The following is an 18,386-nucleotide window of genomic DNA, read 5'->3' as shown; positions in this document are numbered from 1 at the left end:
AGAGCACAAAGCATTTCATTCTCAAGGTTTCACTTCGACTCAGCAGACTAGATAAGACACAGACAGACAGCTGAAATGATATCCAGCATCAATAAACAGACGGAGTAGTGCAGACGGATAAAGCTGTTCAGGGGGAAAAAAAACTGTATTTATAGAGAGATGCCAGCGGAGATAGAGTGCCTTATATACCAGAGCACTATGACAGCAGGAAGCTGAGTACACGCTTAACTGAGAGTGGATTCAACCAAAGAGAAGTTAGGATTCACTAAGCTGACATGAACCAAACTTCAACACCTTAACGTTAAGATATTATTCAGTCATAGGATTTCTTGTCCTTTAAGACTAGCGATTATTTCCAGGCCACTGCTTCTATGATGCTTTTAAACAGGATCATAGAAGCTACTGAAGTAGTTGCTTTTATGTCTTGAATCGTAACTATACATTGCCTTGGGAAAACATTGCATGCCAGGAGTGTAAAAGTACACAAAACGAGGGTTTGTTAGGTTTTAAAGCCGTAGTTCAAATCATAGGAATAAAGTTTTTGTTGTTTTACTTCATTCAGCTGTGAACAAAATAATTTAAAATACAATTAGATTTTATCAGAATGTTCTAGAATTTCAAAAAGTTGTCAGTAAAGACATTTATGAGGAAAGGTCAGCCAAATGCTATGATTGGATATTTGGTTACCAATCTGCATGGCATAGCATATAACTCTGCTCTACATTTCCACAAAAAGACATTATGAACTTAAACTTAGAAACAATCACTGATAATTGCTTGTTATTTGATGAGACATACTTTTGAACAAACTGACCTCAAACACAAAGATTAAACTCATTAAATTATAGCTATGGCAATACAACACTCAAATTATAAATATTTGTGTTTTTCACACTTCTTAAAAGTAACCTTGACAATTTCTTTAAACCTTAAATTGAAATATTACGCAGCTTAAAATATTTCAGTAGATTTATCTTGAAACGATTCTCAATGAACAAATGCAAAATTTCTAGATCTATGGTTTGTGCTAAAACTCAAGTATTAGTGGAGCCCTCTGGTGTTCTGGAGGGCCAAAGCAGCTGCTTGGTTTGCTCCTGCCTTGGGCTGGCACCATTCACAATAAAAATATTCTAACACTCAAGAAAATAGCAAAGACACATTCTTTGTTTTAAGTGAAAAAACAACTTCTTATAAAATTTGGGCCAATTTAAAGTACCGAGCACTGAGACAACAATCCTAAGTCTATAATAATTGTCAGGCTACAAGCACAATCATCTCTGTTATAGACCCAAATGTTCACTTCACATAAAAAATAGATAGTCTTCTACAGAAATAAAGAATTCTTCCCAGCTCTTCAGTCAAAACATGTACAGCTACCCTCTTTCTTCAGTAGGCTAATTTAAAACTTTTTAGATCTAAATAATTTAATTTATCTCTGCCATTAATTTCATTTTATATCTGTAGTATCTTAATTTTTTTCTGGAATATATACATTTCTTTGTAGGGTGTAGCTCTGAAGGTAAGTTGGAGCAGAACTGCTGACACAGACGATAAGGTATAGCATTGCCATGCTAGCATACAGAAGAAATCAAACAGTTTTCTAATGGGTATTGTTACTCCTGTTTTGTTTTCTTTTTACATGCATATTTTCATTATGAAATATTGTAGACATACCTGTATTAATCAGTGTACTGCATAGATACTTATTTAACAAATATGGTTTGTAGCCCATATGTATTCTACAATGTGTTATCAGTCTTGTTTCCCTCTGAAATCTATAACACTGATAAATGTCCCTGCCATGCCTAAAAATGCTTTGAGTAAACAAAGAATTAATTAGATCTTTATTGCACAATAACTACCTAAAGTTGTTGAAGAAAGTAGGAAAAGTTGTTTACTTGCATTATGCTGCGCCAGAAGCCCTTCAAACTGACTTAGAGAACTGAGATATTTGGAACTATGAGAGTTTCAACTATTGAGAGCTACATGACTGCGTATCGGCGAGTTTGAAGAAAATCCAAACTCTCTCTCTCTCTCTCTCTCTCTCTCTCTCTCTCTATAGTGACTCTGGTACTGATTGGTGTGCTTTGTATTAACAGAAAGCAAAGCACTGTGGGAGTTTTTCAACCCATCAGTAAATGCCTTTCCCTCAGGATCCATGGGATTTGTGCCAGCAACTTTTGGATGGCTGGAATACCTACTCCTGAAGCTGCAGAAGCATCTGCCTTTTTGTTAAAACCATAAAGGAGCATAGAAACACAACCATGTTTCCATGGTGTCTCCTACATACATTTGTCTCGTCCATTGGCTTTGTCTTCTGTCTGGTGGCACCACGTTTCCAGGCTGGCACTTTAATGAATTATGATGTATTGCATTGGAGTAAAAAAGAAAAAAAAAACTGAAGGGAATCAGTCTCAGATAAATAAAACATCTCTTGCCCTCAATGGAATACATTTACTCAAGGCTGCACTCCAAGAGGGAAAGTCATCTGAGGAATAGTTGGAAGATTCATTTCTCCTATGAAGAATGGTAGAACTGGGGCACTTAGGTTTATTTACATTTCTGTTCTGAAGAAATTATTCTCTTTCTTTCTAAATTAATGAGTAGGGAGGTGTTGGGAGAAACTGAAGAAAGAAAGTGTGACCTTAGTAGTAATGGAGTAAGAGAGACTGAGCTAGGTGATATGAAAGACAGCCATTTTTTAAGTTATCTATCAAACATGTTAAAAAAAAAGCCATCATAAATAAAATTGTGCATTGTGGAAATTGTTTTGGGGCTAACAGTACATTTGAAAAAAAGAGTCAGAATGTGGATATTGGGAATGCACATTTTTCCAATATCAGTTGAGCTAAGCTAGCTCAGGCACCACAAATGTCACTGCCATTCTCAATAAAACAGATAATAACGTCTTTATGCACAGCAAAGCAAGCCATGCTCAGTAATAGACTGAAAGGTCTCTCAGGGAGGAAGAAGCTATTTCTCAAAAAGCAACACAAAAATGACAACGATTCCAACTGTGAGTGATTCTGGAAATGAATAAATGCATTTTATCTTGTGTCTTGAACAGCTCTGGAAAACATTATGAGGAGTTGAGTTGTTTTACTTTGTCAGTAGATGTTGGTTTCCTTAAGTAGAGGTTTGGAGGTTTGTAAGAGGGAATGCAGCTCCTTTAGAGTAAATCTGAGCTGTTTCCGGTGGAACCACAACTAATCAGTCCCTCCAGGATTTCAGAAATATTTGCAAAGAATTTTGCGTTGATGTATGATGGTAAAATGTGACTTTTTATTACTCGCCATATTAACCACTAATGACATGACGACTTTTACTAGGATCTGTCCGACTTCACTAATTTTCAGGGGAGAGGTTTAAGTTGCATCTCTGTTGACTGGATATGCAAAAATTAAGAATAAAAACAGACACAAAGGCTCAATTTGACACATGCCACTTTTTCTTTTCTTTGCAAAAATTGCAACAATTCAACAATTTCTCAGGTCGTTCTGATAAACGTCAGTAGTAAGCTGAAGAAGCAAATGTCATGTGAAAGTAAACTGAATCAAAGCTAAAAGGGTTTTTGGAAGACAGTGTCGTCTGGTGCAGGTAACGTTTATTCCACCTGCTGGCAAAGCATCTTTTATTCAATATGTTTGACTGGAATCCAACAAACTGCTCAAACACTGGAAAATATAGTGAAAAAATATGTTAGAAAAATGTATATATAAGTATATATATGTATACATGTATAGACTGCTAACACCTATAAATATATCAATAGATATCTGTGGATAGTAAACCCACAGATACATTTTAAATAGATCACACAACACAGCACGCTCATACAAACTCAATCAGGAGTTTATTTACAGTAAATTTTTAAACTGGACTTTAAATCATTAATTTTGATACGTTTGAATGTTATGCTGTCCTTCAGAGACAAATTAAAACTCCCTGCTTCGTGACATGGTGATAATTAGATTTATCTGCTCTGATGATTTCTGAAATAACTAACCAAGCAATTAGTGCTCCTGCTTTTGATGTTATCGCCATGTTCTTTTTGGCAACAGCAGCCTTTAACCTTTTTTTTTTGGCAGATAACAGTTTTTCCAGTCGTACTAATAAAACATCAGCCAGGAGGAATAAAATCAAATCAAAGAAAAGCGAAGGATTAAATGGAAGATCCCCAAGCTGATGTACCAAACATAAATGCTGCTAAAAAAGGATTTCAGCACAAATTTAAACATCATCTAGACATGATGAGAGCAGCCAATGGTCTTCTGGACAGATGACCACTGTTAAATTTGATGGACTGAAACACAACAGTGTTTTTGCAGCAAGAAGAGCAGGAAGCTCAGCATGCAGCCCTGTGGGGAGCCAGTGCTGATGCCTGACACCTTTCTGATCCCTCTCTTTAGGTTGCTCCATGCCAATCTGTAGTGATTCTTGTCCCCAGACTTGAAACCAGCATTCCTTCCTCTAAGCAGCTGCTGATTTCTCCGGTCATCCATGCCTTTTTGTTTGGGAATCAGGATAAGTTCTTTCACTTTAACCATTTCAGTACAGGTCTTGATGTAACACAGAACGCTATCAGTGAATAATTTCAGGTCTGTATGTTCAAAAATATCCCAGTTTGTTCTTTCAAAACAGTCATCATCAGGCCAGCTTGTGATGGCTCTGACGGCGGTACGTTCAGATTTCCTCATGGGGGAACATGCAGGGATCAAAAACAGTGACATGTGGTCAGATTGCACCAGGTGTGGTAACTGCTTGGCTCTATAAGCCAATTTGATATCAGAGTAGATCTTATCCAATGTATCGAGTCCTCTGGTGGTGCACATCACATGTTGATGGAATTTGGGGAGCATTAACTTTAAGTTGACGTGATTAATATCTCCGTCAATAATGAAAACTGCATCTGGATGGCTCTGCTGATGCTGCTGTTATACAGTGTTCTCAAAGCCGAATTTGCATATGTTAGGGTGGAGTGCAAACAACAGTGAGTCAATGGTCCTAATCCAGCACAATCTGCTACAACTCAGATTGACTCATGACAAAGGCATGAGGCAATCCTGTTTAAAAGAAAAAAATAAAATCTGAGCAAGCAAATCGATAGACTTTCAAGCCATAAACAAGACTCAACAACAGCAGTATGGCCTTCTTTCTAAATGGTGTCATTTTGATACATGTAACAGGCAAAAGGATTAAAAATAGTCCTGGTGCTCGATGTGCTCAGCAGGACTTCAAGATAACATCGTTTCACCAGAAGGGTTCTTTCATGTCCATCCTCCTGCATTTTGTTGGAGGACTTACAATGCAGTAAACAAGACAAAAGAGTTGTCAAAAAGATATGTGAAATGGCATCTTAACCTGCAGTGATAGCTTTAAAATGCAGAGAAATTTTAAAAAACCTCCAGGAGCCAAACACAGAAGTAGCGACAGCTAGTGACGCGCAACTGCAGCCAGTACAACACACTGAGTCATGTCAACAAAACCACACTGTTCTGAACCGGGATGAGCACAAATCAATCACAAAACTGTTGATCCTCTTTATGAGACTGTCTTGAGAAAACAAGAGTTTCTTCTCTCAGAGGCTTCTTCAGATTTACTGTTACACAGACTGCTACAAGACACATTTCCAGCCAACAGCTCTCACCATCTTCAACAACTCTGAAGAATCTTAAATAATACTTACAACATTTCATTTCCCTTTGGGATTAATGAAATACTTCTGAATTTGAACTTCAGCAGTTAAAATATATTTCTTCTAGCCAGTCAGTTCTTGTTAACTCTGGAACTTTACTGCTACAAAATGATGTAATTGGGTCTTAACTGATTCAGTGTGCTGTAGCTTCTGTGACTGAGGAAGATGGTATGCAAGTGACAAGAAGTATGTTGGAAGAAAACTCAGAAGATTAAAGCAAGCAGAATTCCATTTGAACGAGGTCCGACGGGACACATAACAGATGAAGTCAGATACATACTGTATGATGCTTCATGACCAGAAGCACTTTAATCTAATGTGGCAGGAAATGAAGACACATAGGTTGAGACCAAACAGGATGGATTTTTCAAGGTGTTATAATTCCATTGGTGGCATTTGTAGAAGATTAAGATACTAGAGTTTGATGGTCAAAGAAACAAGATGTTATTAATAGAATGTTCTAGCAGCTGGAAAATATTTCTTGCTAAAACTCTCTCTACTCTCATTCAGAAAGCACAAAAGAGGACTGACTAAAATGTTCACAAAAAGCATTTATTTCATCTTCTCTGTTTGCTGGGTCTGACTTGTGGCAAAGTGCAAACAACTATCAATTGCCTTTTAGGATTTTACTAGAAGCAAGTTTATTAGAAGCAAGTCTACTTAAACCTGTACCACAATGCGATGGCATTTCACCAGCAGTTTGGCACTCATGTCAGCACTGGGGCAGAATCATAAAGGAGCTTAGGATTTCCATTACACACAAAACTCAGTCTTTGAGAGAAAGGAAAGGACCAGTAGGTAAGCTGCATCTCTAACACAGTTCGTTTTGTCTTCATTATGATCCTAGACATCATAATATCTTGAAACCATACCAAACTGTCAGCCATTTTACATAAATGTACTGTCCATAACTCAGTTGATCTCACTCATTGCTTTAATCAATTGAGTTTAATCTGTAGATGAATTCTTGACCTTTTCAGGGAGTTTTCTTCTGTTTGTAATAACTCTGTGGATGGTTGTTTTATGATTCCTCTTACTTTTCTGTTTATGGCTCACAAGATGATTTTGATTTATTTAGCCCCCCCAGCCACTCCTTTTGCCCCCCAAATCCCCCTCCTTTTCCCCTCCCAGAGTCAGCCATCTGCCCAAAGGAAATTACGTTATGTTGGCAGCGTAGCACAAAACAGAGAGAACAGAAAATCAAGACAGGCAGTGGCTTCAAGAGGAAGTCATCAATCTTCTATGACCAAAAGTCCAATTTCTTATTTGTCATCTTTGTCAAAAGAGAAACACAAGGTGTGAACTCCAAAGAAAATATAACAGGAGAGGAAACAGATGTAGCTTCCATTTCCCCTCCTGAGTAACAGGGTTTTGACACCAAAGGCTACGACTGTGGACAAACTGTGTTGATCTTTCCTCTGGACTAAACTCCTAGAATCATGGCAGAAACATACAGAGGGAATGTCTAATCTAAGACAACTAGTCTTATTTGCGTTATTTTACTTTTATTTTTTTATTTAATGGAAACACCCTAATTGCAAAATTATGTTTATTCAAAAGTACCAGAATATCCACTAAGTTTGGGGCAAATTTGCAATGGAAACAGCTTGTGTGGAACTTCCTTTGTTACATTCAGGTGGGTTGTTGTTTTTTTTTTCCTGTGTTGCCTCCAAACACATGGAAGGTATTTAATTGGTAGCTTTAAATAAATCTTTCACAGCGGCCATCGTGACTGAGCACTATTGGTAAACACATACTACTCATGACATTATTACAGGTTCTCTAGGGACAAATTAAATGAATGTAATTAGTGTGAACACCTATTATTCCTTGTCATTACGCCTGCTGTATGGAAGGTTAATATAGGCTAAATATATGGAGAGCTAGTAAAGGCTCATAGTGGGGAACTGTCAGTGCAATCTAAATGTAAAAAATAAATAACTTTATAAGAATCATTAAAATAGAGGCCCACACCCAATGGTGAGGAATAAGTAAGTATAAGTATTCATGCAGTGGATGGACAGATAGATTATCTTTTTTTTGTTTTTTTTGTTTTTTTAGGATTCTGCAAAATCTCTTTGTAAAATTAATCAAATGGAAGAGTAGCACAAATCCCTACTTATTTCTGCAAACATTTTTTAACCCGTTTATGTCCTTAGTTGGATAAAATCAGTCATTTACAATAAAATCTCAAAGTTTAACGGCTTCTATTCGTGAATTGTTGTCTTGGTGCTAAGAAATAAAAGTTTTGTTGGATAGTTTGTGGTTTCTCTCAGGTTTAAGAAGAAAATTCCTGAGCCATTAAAATCTGCTTAGATTAAGAAGCAAGGCCTATGATTTCAATTTAATTGATTAACTACATGAACCACTTAATTAAATAATCATTCTGGTTCCATTCAGTGTGATATTATTGTGAAAAAACCTGTTCTTTTGTGAAAATGGCAATACAAACAGTGAAATTGATCAATCCTATTAGAAATCTCAAAGTGCTTCACGAATATTTTAAACAGTGATTTTGGTAACGAAGAAGACAAAGAAGATATATCACATTGGGTAACTGTGCTGTCCAAGGTTGTAAGTTCTGTTGAACCAAACCTAATATATAACAGCAATATGCAGTAAATGTTTACTGTGGTGGAACCTGCAATTCTGAAGGACATAAGTAGCAACCAGGGAGATGTTTATTTCCTCAGTGGAGAAAAGAGTTTTCTGTTGTGGGAAAACTTGAAAAGTTTGAGAACCACGACTGCAATGGACGTTATGCCTGGTTTTAACACCTGAGAGAGGTCACACATGACGACCAAAAACCTCAGGGATAACACGTTTAGTTATACAGTGTGTGGGCTGGGCAATGAGGGCCAAAACTGGAATCATGACATATTGAGCTGTTCACCTCCACAATGACAAATAAACAATAAGATTAACCCTACAACCTATTTTTATTGCTACTTTAATGGACTTTAAAACTACAACCTACCCAAATAAATGAAGAAAATGTTTAGTTTTAGTTCTTAAGACTTGTTGAACTAAAAAGCACAACTGAAGAAGTTTAGAACTATAAAATAACTTGAGGTTCCTCCTGAACCCAAAATGAGGGGCTGCCATTACTTGAGCTGACTTGTGATTAGGGATGGGAATTGAGAACCGGTTCTGGCAGAGGAGAACCGTGAGTTCAGAGCAAACAAACATGGCCGACTGGCAATAGTCTGTAGACATCCACCAGATTTCTGTTCCCCTTTGTGTTTCTATCACCTCGCCTTCTGAATGGCTGAAAGTCATATTCTCCCAGCCGCTGCGAGTCGGAAAGTGAGAATCATCTCGCTCCATCCAACTACACTTTAATGCAATTTTCTGAGACCTACAAGTACAGTATGATATATGCAAAATTTCATTTATACTCAAACATGCTGTGCATCAGAAGTTTAAGATGCACTACATCAAAAACGTGTAAATTTGAACCTGGATCAGGTTTCCATGTGATTTCCCACCATTCATCATTGAAATGAACAAGTCAGTGTTTGCACATTGAGCTGTCACAGTCGAGGTTGGAGCTTATTTACATCTTTAGAAAGATTCAGTTACAAAAATCATATAAAACCACAAACAAACATTTTGTTTCTTGTCACTTTTTATTCAGTCTTAAGATTTAACTCCAACACACACACACAAAAAAATAGTAAACAAAGTATTATCAGAAATGCTAAACATCTTGTGAAGGTTTTTCCAATAAGGACATACTTAGTCTTTTACAACAAAAGCATCAAGTTATTATCAGTAGCAGGACTTTGAAACGACCGCGTGAACCTCTGAGTCTACTTCAAAGAATGAATCACAGACTAGATGAGCTGGTCATGTCAGACCTCAATTTTTTTTGTAATTTTGTAATTTTATCAATATGACAAGTGCAATATTCTTGCAAAAAAGTCTCCTAATGCAATGTTGTAGTCGGCAGACGAGGATGCATGGAAGAATAAAAATGGCTCAAGATTTCCGATCCTGTACAACTAAGGCATGTTATAAGAATAAATAGTTTATAGCGACTCCATCCAACAGCACACTTGGGCCACAGAGACCAGCTCTGTGAGAATAAAAGCTTGCTTCAGTCCCTTTCTCGTCACTTATCTTGAAGTTGGCACGCTGACATTCCAGAACCCAGAAGCTGTGTCACCTCAGACAGGCGATACAGAGGCAGCACTGTTTCTGGTTGGTTGAATGCCAATCACACATCTGAATGAGCCGAGGGACGGCTGTGACTGAGGCATGTTTTATCAGTCATGAGGTGAAGAATCTGAGAAAGCAGAGATGAAGATCAGGACAGGACAGAGTTTAAAGGCAAATGCTCTTCCAGCTTCACATCCCATTCATTTCACATGGAAACCATGGATAATTACTTGGTAATAATGCTACTTTTTTATTTGCTACTCTGTATTTTCCTGACCTGCAGTAACCGAAAAGATGTGACTCTTATTTTTCTTTAGGTCCCCATGTTTATCTATCTGAAATAGAAGGATACACAGCAAAGTCAAAGCCAGCCTCCAATTAGATTTGGAAAAGGTTCCAAAAGAATTTTTGTTTTTTTGCACCCTTGAAATAATGATGTAATCTAATGATATCAATGTGAGAGCTTCTACAGTTATTTTTCAATTTGTAAATGACTACATTTTTAGGACTGTTGCCTCATGTGGGCTGATGTTTATTAAGTTACACAGTCAAAGATTAACAGCAATAATTTGGGTCATTTAGCCTGAAGAATTTATAATTTCACCATATTGTATGTTTATTTACAAATGTCACAGTTTTAAGCTAAGTCTGTAGTTGGCAGGCTTCAATTAGTTCATGAACTAAATAAATAGCCCTGAGCTAAATATTTAGCTAATATCCAAATTCACTTGCTAATAAGAGGAAGTGTTAAAGCAGAGACTCACAAGCCTCTTTAAAAACTTCTATGATAAGTAAATGATCATATTACAGACATAATTATTAGCCTGTTTGTTGAATGTTTAATTTGGAGTTAAATATTTAGTTTCCAATTTAAGCATTTAAGTTAAACTTTTTACATGCTAAGCCAAATACTTAACTTGCTAACTAAGATTAGTTTGGAGCTAAATATAAACTATAAACCAAATTATATAATCTGCTTCAAATTAGCAAGATAAATATTGCTAATTGGAAGTTTCCACGGCTAACTGAATAAACCCACGAAACAAACAGGTCGACATAAATACAAGGCTACTGGTAAACACCATGAGTAATATGAAAAGAAACAAATAAAAAAAACAAAACAAGTCTGTTAAAAATGTTTTTGAAATTAAAGTTATCTTCCAGTTTTGTAAGTAAGAATTGATCTTGAACCTCATAGAAAGAGGTGACATTCTATTCAGAAAAACTCCCAGTGGTGGAATATCTTCTGTTGATATTTGTTGTTTTCTTATTTTATTTTATTTTTTTGGTTTTGGCAATACCAAAATGACTCATTTCAAAATAGAAATAGAGAATGGATGAGCCAAACTGAACTGTAAGTTTTGAATCCTTGAACCGTCCCGTCTCCCCCCCCATGGTGTCACTTCCTCATTATTTTGTTTGTTGATTTGGTACAGTTGTTCCCAGTCTAGCAGCTCATTTTACTTGTTCCATAACAATCGTTATATGAACTTTTAGAGGATGTAAACCAAAGCTGTCTGAGGGGAAGAACAGAAAAGGCTGAACTCCAGCTGAACTCAGACATCTTCCTTCATGTCATCTTCCTTTTGAGACTGAGTATAAAAAAGAATTTTTGATTATCTCTCCAACAAGGTTTATCCTTCCTTAACATATGATATTCTCAGAGTCTGTGTCTTTAGTGAGCCTGTATGTGGCAGGATAACAACGCTTTGATGTATTCTAAGGCTGCATTGTGTTGGTTTACTGAACACCATGATATTGTTTTTGAAAGTGTTGCTACTGGTAACGGTGTGGCATTGTTCAGGCCTTCAAGATATATAAAGAAGAAAAAGGAGGAATTAAAAGAAGAGAAGTCATTTATTTTACTTATTTTCAACAATGTGATCTGCAGACGTTGTTCCTGTGGTGAGAATACTCACTCTGCGTTGGGACAAAATGTTTCCACGGTGGAAAAGGTCACAGAAATGACCACGGAAAATAAAAGCTAAAGGGAAAAAATATTCTTACCTCCTGTAATAAAATAATAATTAGTCTCTAATTTAATTTCCTCCTCTTTTGTGAGAGTTATCATGATGTACAAGCTGGCCAAAAAAGTCACATAATTGAATTATTTTGTTGCCGTGGTTACAATAAAAATTGTGATCAATTTTATTTACAAATAAAGATTATGCAATAGTAGAATGCTCGATGTACCGGAATAACAAATCCATATGAGTCCATGAGAAAAAAGTAAAAGTTTACAAATCAAATTCATCACTTAAGGTTGTAAGTTTTACAGTTTTTAAAGGGTCTAAAAAGTGTGTCAGATAAGCTCTGAGGTTAGTTTTGTGTTTAGGAAATTAGCAGACATGCATATGGAACTTGGCCAACAGCATAAGAAAGTTTATAATGTATTCTACCGGACACAACAGGCACAGTTTGTTGAGGTTTTTGAGTTTAGATCTGATGCACAAGAGCTCCGATTCACAGCGAACACTGAGTGATGTCCAGTCCGGTCACTCTTAGACGTGGCAGAAAGAAAGTCTAAAAAAAAGTGTGTGTGTGTGCGTGTGTGTATTCTGAACAAATTCCAACATATTCACAGCCTTAAGTCTTACTCACTGTGAGGCACATTAGCTTCTTAATAACCATAATCACATTAAACATTGCTGTTACACTAATGAGATGATTTGAGCGTTCATTCATTCATTAAAAAAATGTATCTTCTTTGCCAACACATGATTTGTATCTCCCCCCTCCCATTAGGCAGGGCAGAGTGGGGAAAAAAAACCTCTTCACTTCATAACATATGATGTTGTTACACAACTAAAATATATATGTGTGTGTATATATGTACATGACGATCTAAACAGACTTCATTTTTTCCTTTAAGTCCTCAGTGAACTGATGTGTTGGAGGCTTTTGGGTTCACATTATATGGTACTGGAGGAAAACCTGGTTTAAGAGAAACCATAATCCCATTTCAAATGCAAACTACAACTTAAAACACACACACACACACACCTTCAATCACAATAGCATAAAGACATTCCTCTACATTCTTATCAAGTTGCAATTTATATGTGTTGCTGCAGCTCGGCAGAACTAAAATACATGGTTATTCTGGGTCTTTTTTGTTTTAAAGGTTTCTCTAGCACTACAGGCCTTTATTTGTGCCTTTTTTTTCTTCCTGATTTATTGCTCACCTTTCAGTCAGACAAGGTGAGAAACTGCAGAGTATTGTAAAAATGTGCCTGTCATTTAATGCGTCCTGAAAATGAATGATAACAGTGCCTTTTAAAAGTTTTCTTCCTCTTAACTTTAATAGTGCGGGTACTGATTTTTCTATCTTCTTTGCTCAGATTGATTTTGACAAAATACTCGGTAAGAATCTGAAGTTTCACTGCAGGGGTCCCTAAAAGTTGGTCCTGGAGGGCCGGCATCCTGCATGTTTTAGTTATCTCCCTGGTTTAACGCACCTGGATCAAATGATGGCTGATCAAAGGCCTAAGAAGAACATTGACCTGCTGAAAAGGTTGTTGGTGCCACCAGGGAGAGAACTAAAACATGCAGGATGCCGGCCCTCCGGGACCCACTTTGGGGACCCCTGTTTCACTGCATATCAGGACTGATGGCTGTTAAAATTGATGAAAGTGGATACAATAAGCAGGGGCTCGCCAAAAATATTTATGCGTCTTTAAACTTTCACACATTTTGACACAGGACAACAAAACTCTGTTCATATCAGGATTACATGTGATACAATGGACCATCAGAATTTGGGACCCCAAATAAAAACATTTAGGGAAGCAGGATTCAGTTTTTATGCTCCTCTAATCTGGAATAAACTTCTAGAAAAAGGCAAAGCTGCCGAAATACTGAGTTCATTTAAATCATGGCTAACATTTGTTATTGTAGTGGTATAGAAATACATATATTGCTATACAAATAGCTTTCAGGTGCGAGGTTCCGGTTGGGCAAAGTGGGCGTGGTATATAAGAAGCCGCTGCGCCCAATCGGACACACATGTCTTCCTCAAGCTTGGCTGTGACTCGCGTCTCAGGGACTGACAGTCAAAAGGCATAACAGCAGGTGCATGCTGCTCTGATCTTGTGGTGGTAGGTCTCCCCTCTCTTTGCACTATTGCTGCTTGTTCACAGAAGATCTAAATCAGGTGTGATGATAGGCAAAACGCTACTGTGCGGCTCTCCTCCTCGTCGTCGGTTTGTGTGTGTGCGCGCGTACCTGAGTTTGTCTGGATTGGGAGGTAAGAAGTAACGCTCATTGTTAGCGCCAATTTGTTGCAGTTCTGTTAAATAGTGACTAATTAACCTTTACAGGTCTCCCCATATTACCATTGCTGCTCTGTTGATATCCCGGATTCTGCGCATCATCAACCTCGGATTGTGGTGGCGGCTACACGCCCTAATTGAAGTGGTGTTTGGCGTGCGCATTGGCTTGCGGCACCGGCGCGCTCAATTCACCTCCTGTTGCGGCGTGGCCAGAGGGTCGCACCAGATTCGGACATTTTAATTTGTTTTTCTTTATTTTTGTTTCAGCCTTTTTGGTTTGATATAACTATTTATACAGTTAGGCTGATATTGTTTTCTTTTTGTTGTATATTTTGGATTGTTGTCTTAATTGTTTTTTTCTCTCTGTTGGCAGTGCTGAGGCCCGGCGGCGGTGTTGGTGTGGTGACGGTGTCTTCTTTTTTTGTGTGTGCCGTGATTCCTGAGTTTGGGTTGTCTCACTGCGTCTGGTGCTTTACAGGGGTTTTGTTTGCTGTGTTTGGGTGGATACCGTCCTATAGTGGCCCCCTTCCGCCGGTAACCTCAGCTACTGTAGTTACTTTTCTTTTTTTCCCCTTTAGTGTTATAAAGAATTGGTTTTAAAAAGAATATTTTAAGAAGCATCTAATAAAAAGCTGTTTGTACATTTTAAAATTGTCTCAGATGTCTTAATCCACGCATGAGCGAACTTGTGTGTCCTATCAAAAAGGGGAGTAATATTCCTTGGGTGAAATTCCCAAGGTGGCGCTGTGAAGCAATTTTATTTGGGTTCAGAAATTTAAATTTCCCGATTTCAACCTAGTCTCGCCACATTATTTTGATTCATAATTAACTTGAACATTGATTAAAATATTTGACATTCGATGTTATGTAATGTAAGGTTTATTGCTCGTTTCATAACCGGTTAGTGTTTTACGTTTTTATTATATAAAGCTCTTGAAATGCCTTGTTGCAGAAATGTAAATAAACTCGACTTTTATAACTGACCGTTTTAACAGCTTAATTGCTAAATACACTTTAATGTCAGTAACATTCACATGGAAATGTGACTGACAAGATGGAAACCATCTTGGCGCTACTGAAGAAGCTAGTACAGTCTTCCTTGTCTCTGTTCTTCAGGGTACAGCCAATCAGCGCCAAGGAGAGTAAATGTCACTCCTGCTTTGTAAACAGCCTGTTTTCCAGCTTCCCAGGATGCTCTTTTTTATTCAAATATTTTAGACATGCTCTATGAAAAAAAAAATCATGAATAGGCAAATTTTCAGTGAGTATTGTGGAGTTCTGTTTCACAGAAAAATATTCAAGTATGCGAGTTTGTGATACGGAACCTGAAATAGTTGAAGATCCACTGCATGACAAAATGTACTCAGCCATAATTGTAAAGCTGAAGGACCAATCAATTTCCCCTTCGTTTACCATCTATAAGTGTAACACTTTTCACATAAATCTGAAAACTTTTTCAACTTTTGAGATTTTTCTCAGAATGTACAAAGTTGGATTAGAGAACAAAAAGGCTCAACACTTTGTTTTGGAAACTAAGTCTGATTGAAAGCATCAGTTCTCTACAAGCTGCATTTCCAGTTGGAGCAGGAGATTGCACAAATTGGATTTACGAAGATTAATTTATTTTCATTCCGAACACAAAAAAACTTCAACTTCAAAGGTACTCACGTTTTTCAATTCAAAGTTTTTGTGCTTGGACCAGAAGGTTTGTCAGTTGTATCAAAAAACTGCAATGGAAACACTTTTTTTTTTTTTTTTTTGGGGATTTCACATGTTACGTGATCAACAACCAGATGTTAGTTCTGACAGAAAAGACAAAGAAGATGACAGGCAGTGGTAGGAAGATGATGTTTTCTAATGACTTATAGCATGAACAAACTTATTCATGTGTGATTTTAACTGTGATTCTTATTTAAAGGAAACATCACAAAATTGTTTTTGTTTCCTTTTTTCAAAATCAACAGCATCAGTTTTTCCCCACATTTGTAATGGAAATGCAGCTACAGATTTCCAATCAGATTTAGATATGGACTTTGACTAGGCCTTTCTCACAGCTGAATATGCTGTGATTTGCGGTCCTGTCCTACCTGCCTACGTCTCTTTGGATGGTAGGAGGAACCGCAGATCCTCCTCGTTCCGTATCAGAACCTCTGTGAGGTGAAAGCAAACAAGTTTTGAAGCTCTGCAGGGAGTTCCAGGAAGATTTCCAGAGTTATGAAGGCTGCCCATGTTAATTATGATTTTTCTGGCTCCTTAATGCCTCCTGTACCTTCTGTTGGAGCGATATTAATGAAAGACCAACTTCTGTTCTCTCCTTTCTCACACTGTACATTTCATCCTCTGTGTCCCTGCTTCTGGCCCTCTTCCTTCCCTTCCTCCCCCCCATACTCTCCCTCCTCTGCTTTTCCACCCACATTATCCTCCATCCATTCCGCTTGATCTCGCTCTCATTCCACTACACAGCTCTCTCATCCTTCTTCACCTCCTGTCCCCAGACAGCAGTGTCAGATTTTACCCTGGCTATGAATTTTGTATGATTCCTTGTCTATGTTGCCAGACTCTCTTTGCTTCCCTCTCTGTCTCACTCATTTACAGGCACATACACACACACACACACACCCGCGCACGCGCGCACACACACATTCAGTTCCACCAAGAACAGCATGGCCACTTCTCTTCAACCCTTTCCTCTCATTAAAGTTCCATCTTAAATAAATGTTTCAGGGAGATCTTTTCACTCGCCGTACCCGAGCCTTGTATGGAGGCCGTTACTCGCTGGTGAACAAATCTATATATTTCAGTCACTCTAATATATACGACCTCTTTAGTTTCATAGGGGAGAGCAACGAAAGAAGGTGACAGAACAAGAGGCTACAGGGGAAGATATCTAGGTGGAGGACATATTTGAAGGTTGGCATTTGAAAAGACAAAGTCTTTGTGTCCAAAATCCTCTCTTCGGTCCTTTACCTATTTTTCTGTCATAAACATTAGCTCATATGTCACAGAAATCTAAGAGCCTAATGTGCCCAGTTGCTGAAGTCAATTTCTTTAATCTTTTTACATTCAGGCCTCAAAATCTATTTGTTTCTATTTTAGCGGTAAAAAGGACAGAAAATGTTCTACAACTCTGAAACCTTTTCCAAAAGAGTTGTTCAAGTAAATGTAACCATTACTACCCACCTCTGAAGAGAGACAGCAACAAATTTAGAATCCTATTCTAGATTAATATAATATGTTATTATGGATTAGCGTGCACTCTCAAAAGTGTATTTGAAACAGTAGATTTCAATGCTGTGTTTGTATCCTATATCTGACGTCATGATGCATCCTTCATTAGGACAGATCCTGTTCCCACCGGGGCGCTGTGGTGGTGCAGGGGCATAACACCACCCACGTATTGAGGCCTTAGTCCTCATGGTGGCGGTCACAGGTTCAATTCCCAGCCTGGTGACATTTGCTACATGTCTTGCCCTTCTCTCATTACCCTGTTTCCTGTCAAACAAAGGCCACTAGAGCCAACAAAACCTTTGAGAGAAAAAAACACAACTGGCATAAGGAGACCTCAGTCCTCAATGAGGCCGTTATGAAGTTCAGTTCCAACCTGATGACCTTAGCTTCATGTCTTCCCTTTCTGTCATTACCTACTTTCTTGTTTAACTGCTGTCAAATAAAAGTTGCCTGAACCAAAAAACCATGGTAAAAAAAGAAATTTATTAGTTTCCTTCTTCATTTGAAGTAAACTAACTTATTTGACTTCAATTTGTCATTTTAAACACACTTAATGAATTCAGTTAAAAAAAAGACTTAATTGAGTTGAATAAACTTAATTGAATAACTTGCTACCTGTTGAAGCAATTCAATTAAGTAGTTTCAACTCATTCTTTTACAGTGTAACGGCGTCATCCAGTACATGTCACTGTGGACCATCGTCTGCCCAGATATCGAGCTGTTATTTGTGGTGCTCCCAAAGTGCTTAACCTTCATTTTGGGAGCCTTCCACAAGGTGAAGCTCATGTCAAGCTCCGACTTCAGTGAAGAAGTGAGTCCAAATGTTGGCCTTCAATAAAGGCCGGTTGAATCTCTCCATTTGTAACTTTTGTAGTGTGTCTATATTGTGGTCCAGTAGCGACTGCGTGGTGATGTCAGAACGTCCCGCTCAGTTAAAAAATGGAGGACTGACAGCAAAAGGGTTTGTGTTATACTTTTAATCGATGTTAACTGAGAATCTTATGAGAAACGATTTTTTTGGCATTAGTTAG

The 18,386-nt window shown here is 37.7% G+C and overlaps 1 long non-coding RNA gene across 1 annotated transcript; it reads left to right on the top strand.

The window, feature by feature from the left end:
- Positions 1-13,777: 13,777 nt before the first annotated feature.
- Positions 13,778-15,073, top strand: LOC122837348. The gene is made up of 3 exons (XR_006371759.1): positions 13,778-13,953; positions 14,022-14,102; positions 14,176-15,073. It is a non-coding gene; the product is annotated as an uncharacterized LOC122837348 (long non-coding RNA).
- Positions 15,074-18,386: the final 3,313 nt, after the last annotated feature.

This window comes from Gambusia affinis, linkage group LG09, assembly GCF_019740435.1.
Source record: "Gambusia affinis linkage group LG09, SWU_Gaff_1.0, whole genome shotgun sequence".
Taxonomy (NCBI): domain Eukaryota; kingdom Metazoa; phylum Chordata; class Actinopteri; order Cyprinodontiformes; family Poeciliidae; genus Gambusia; species Gambusia affinis.
The sequence above is the reverse complement of the archived record's forward strand: the minus strand, read 5'-3'. Positions and strand labels throughout refer to the sequence as shown.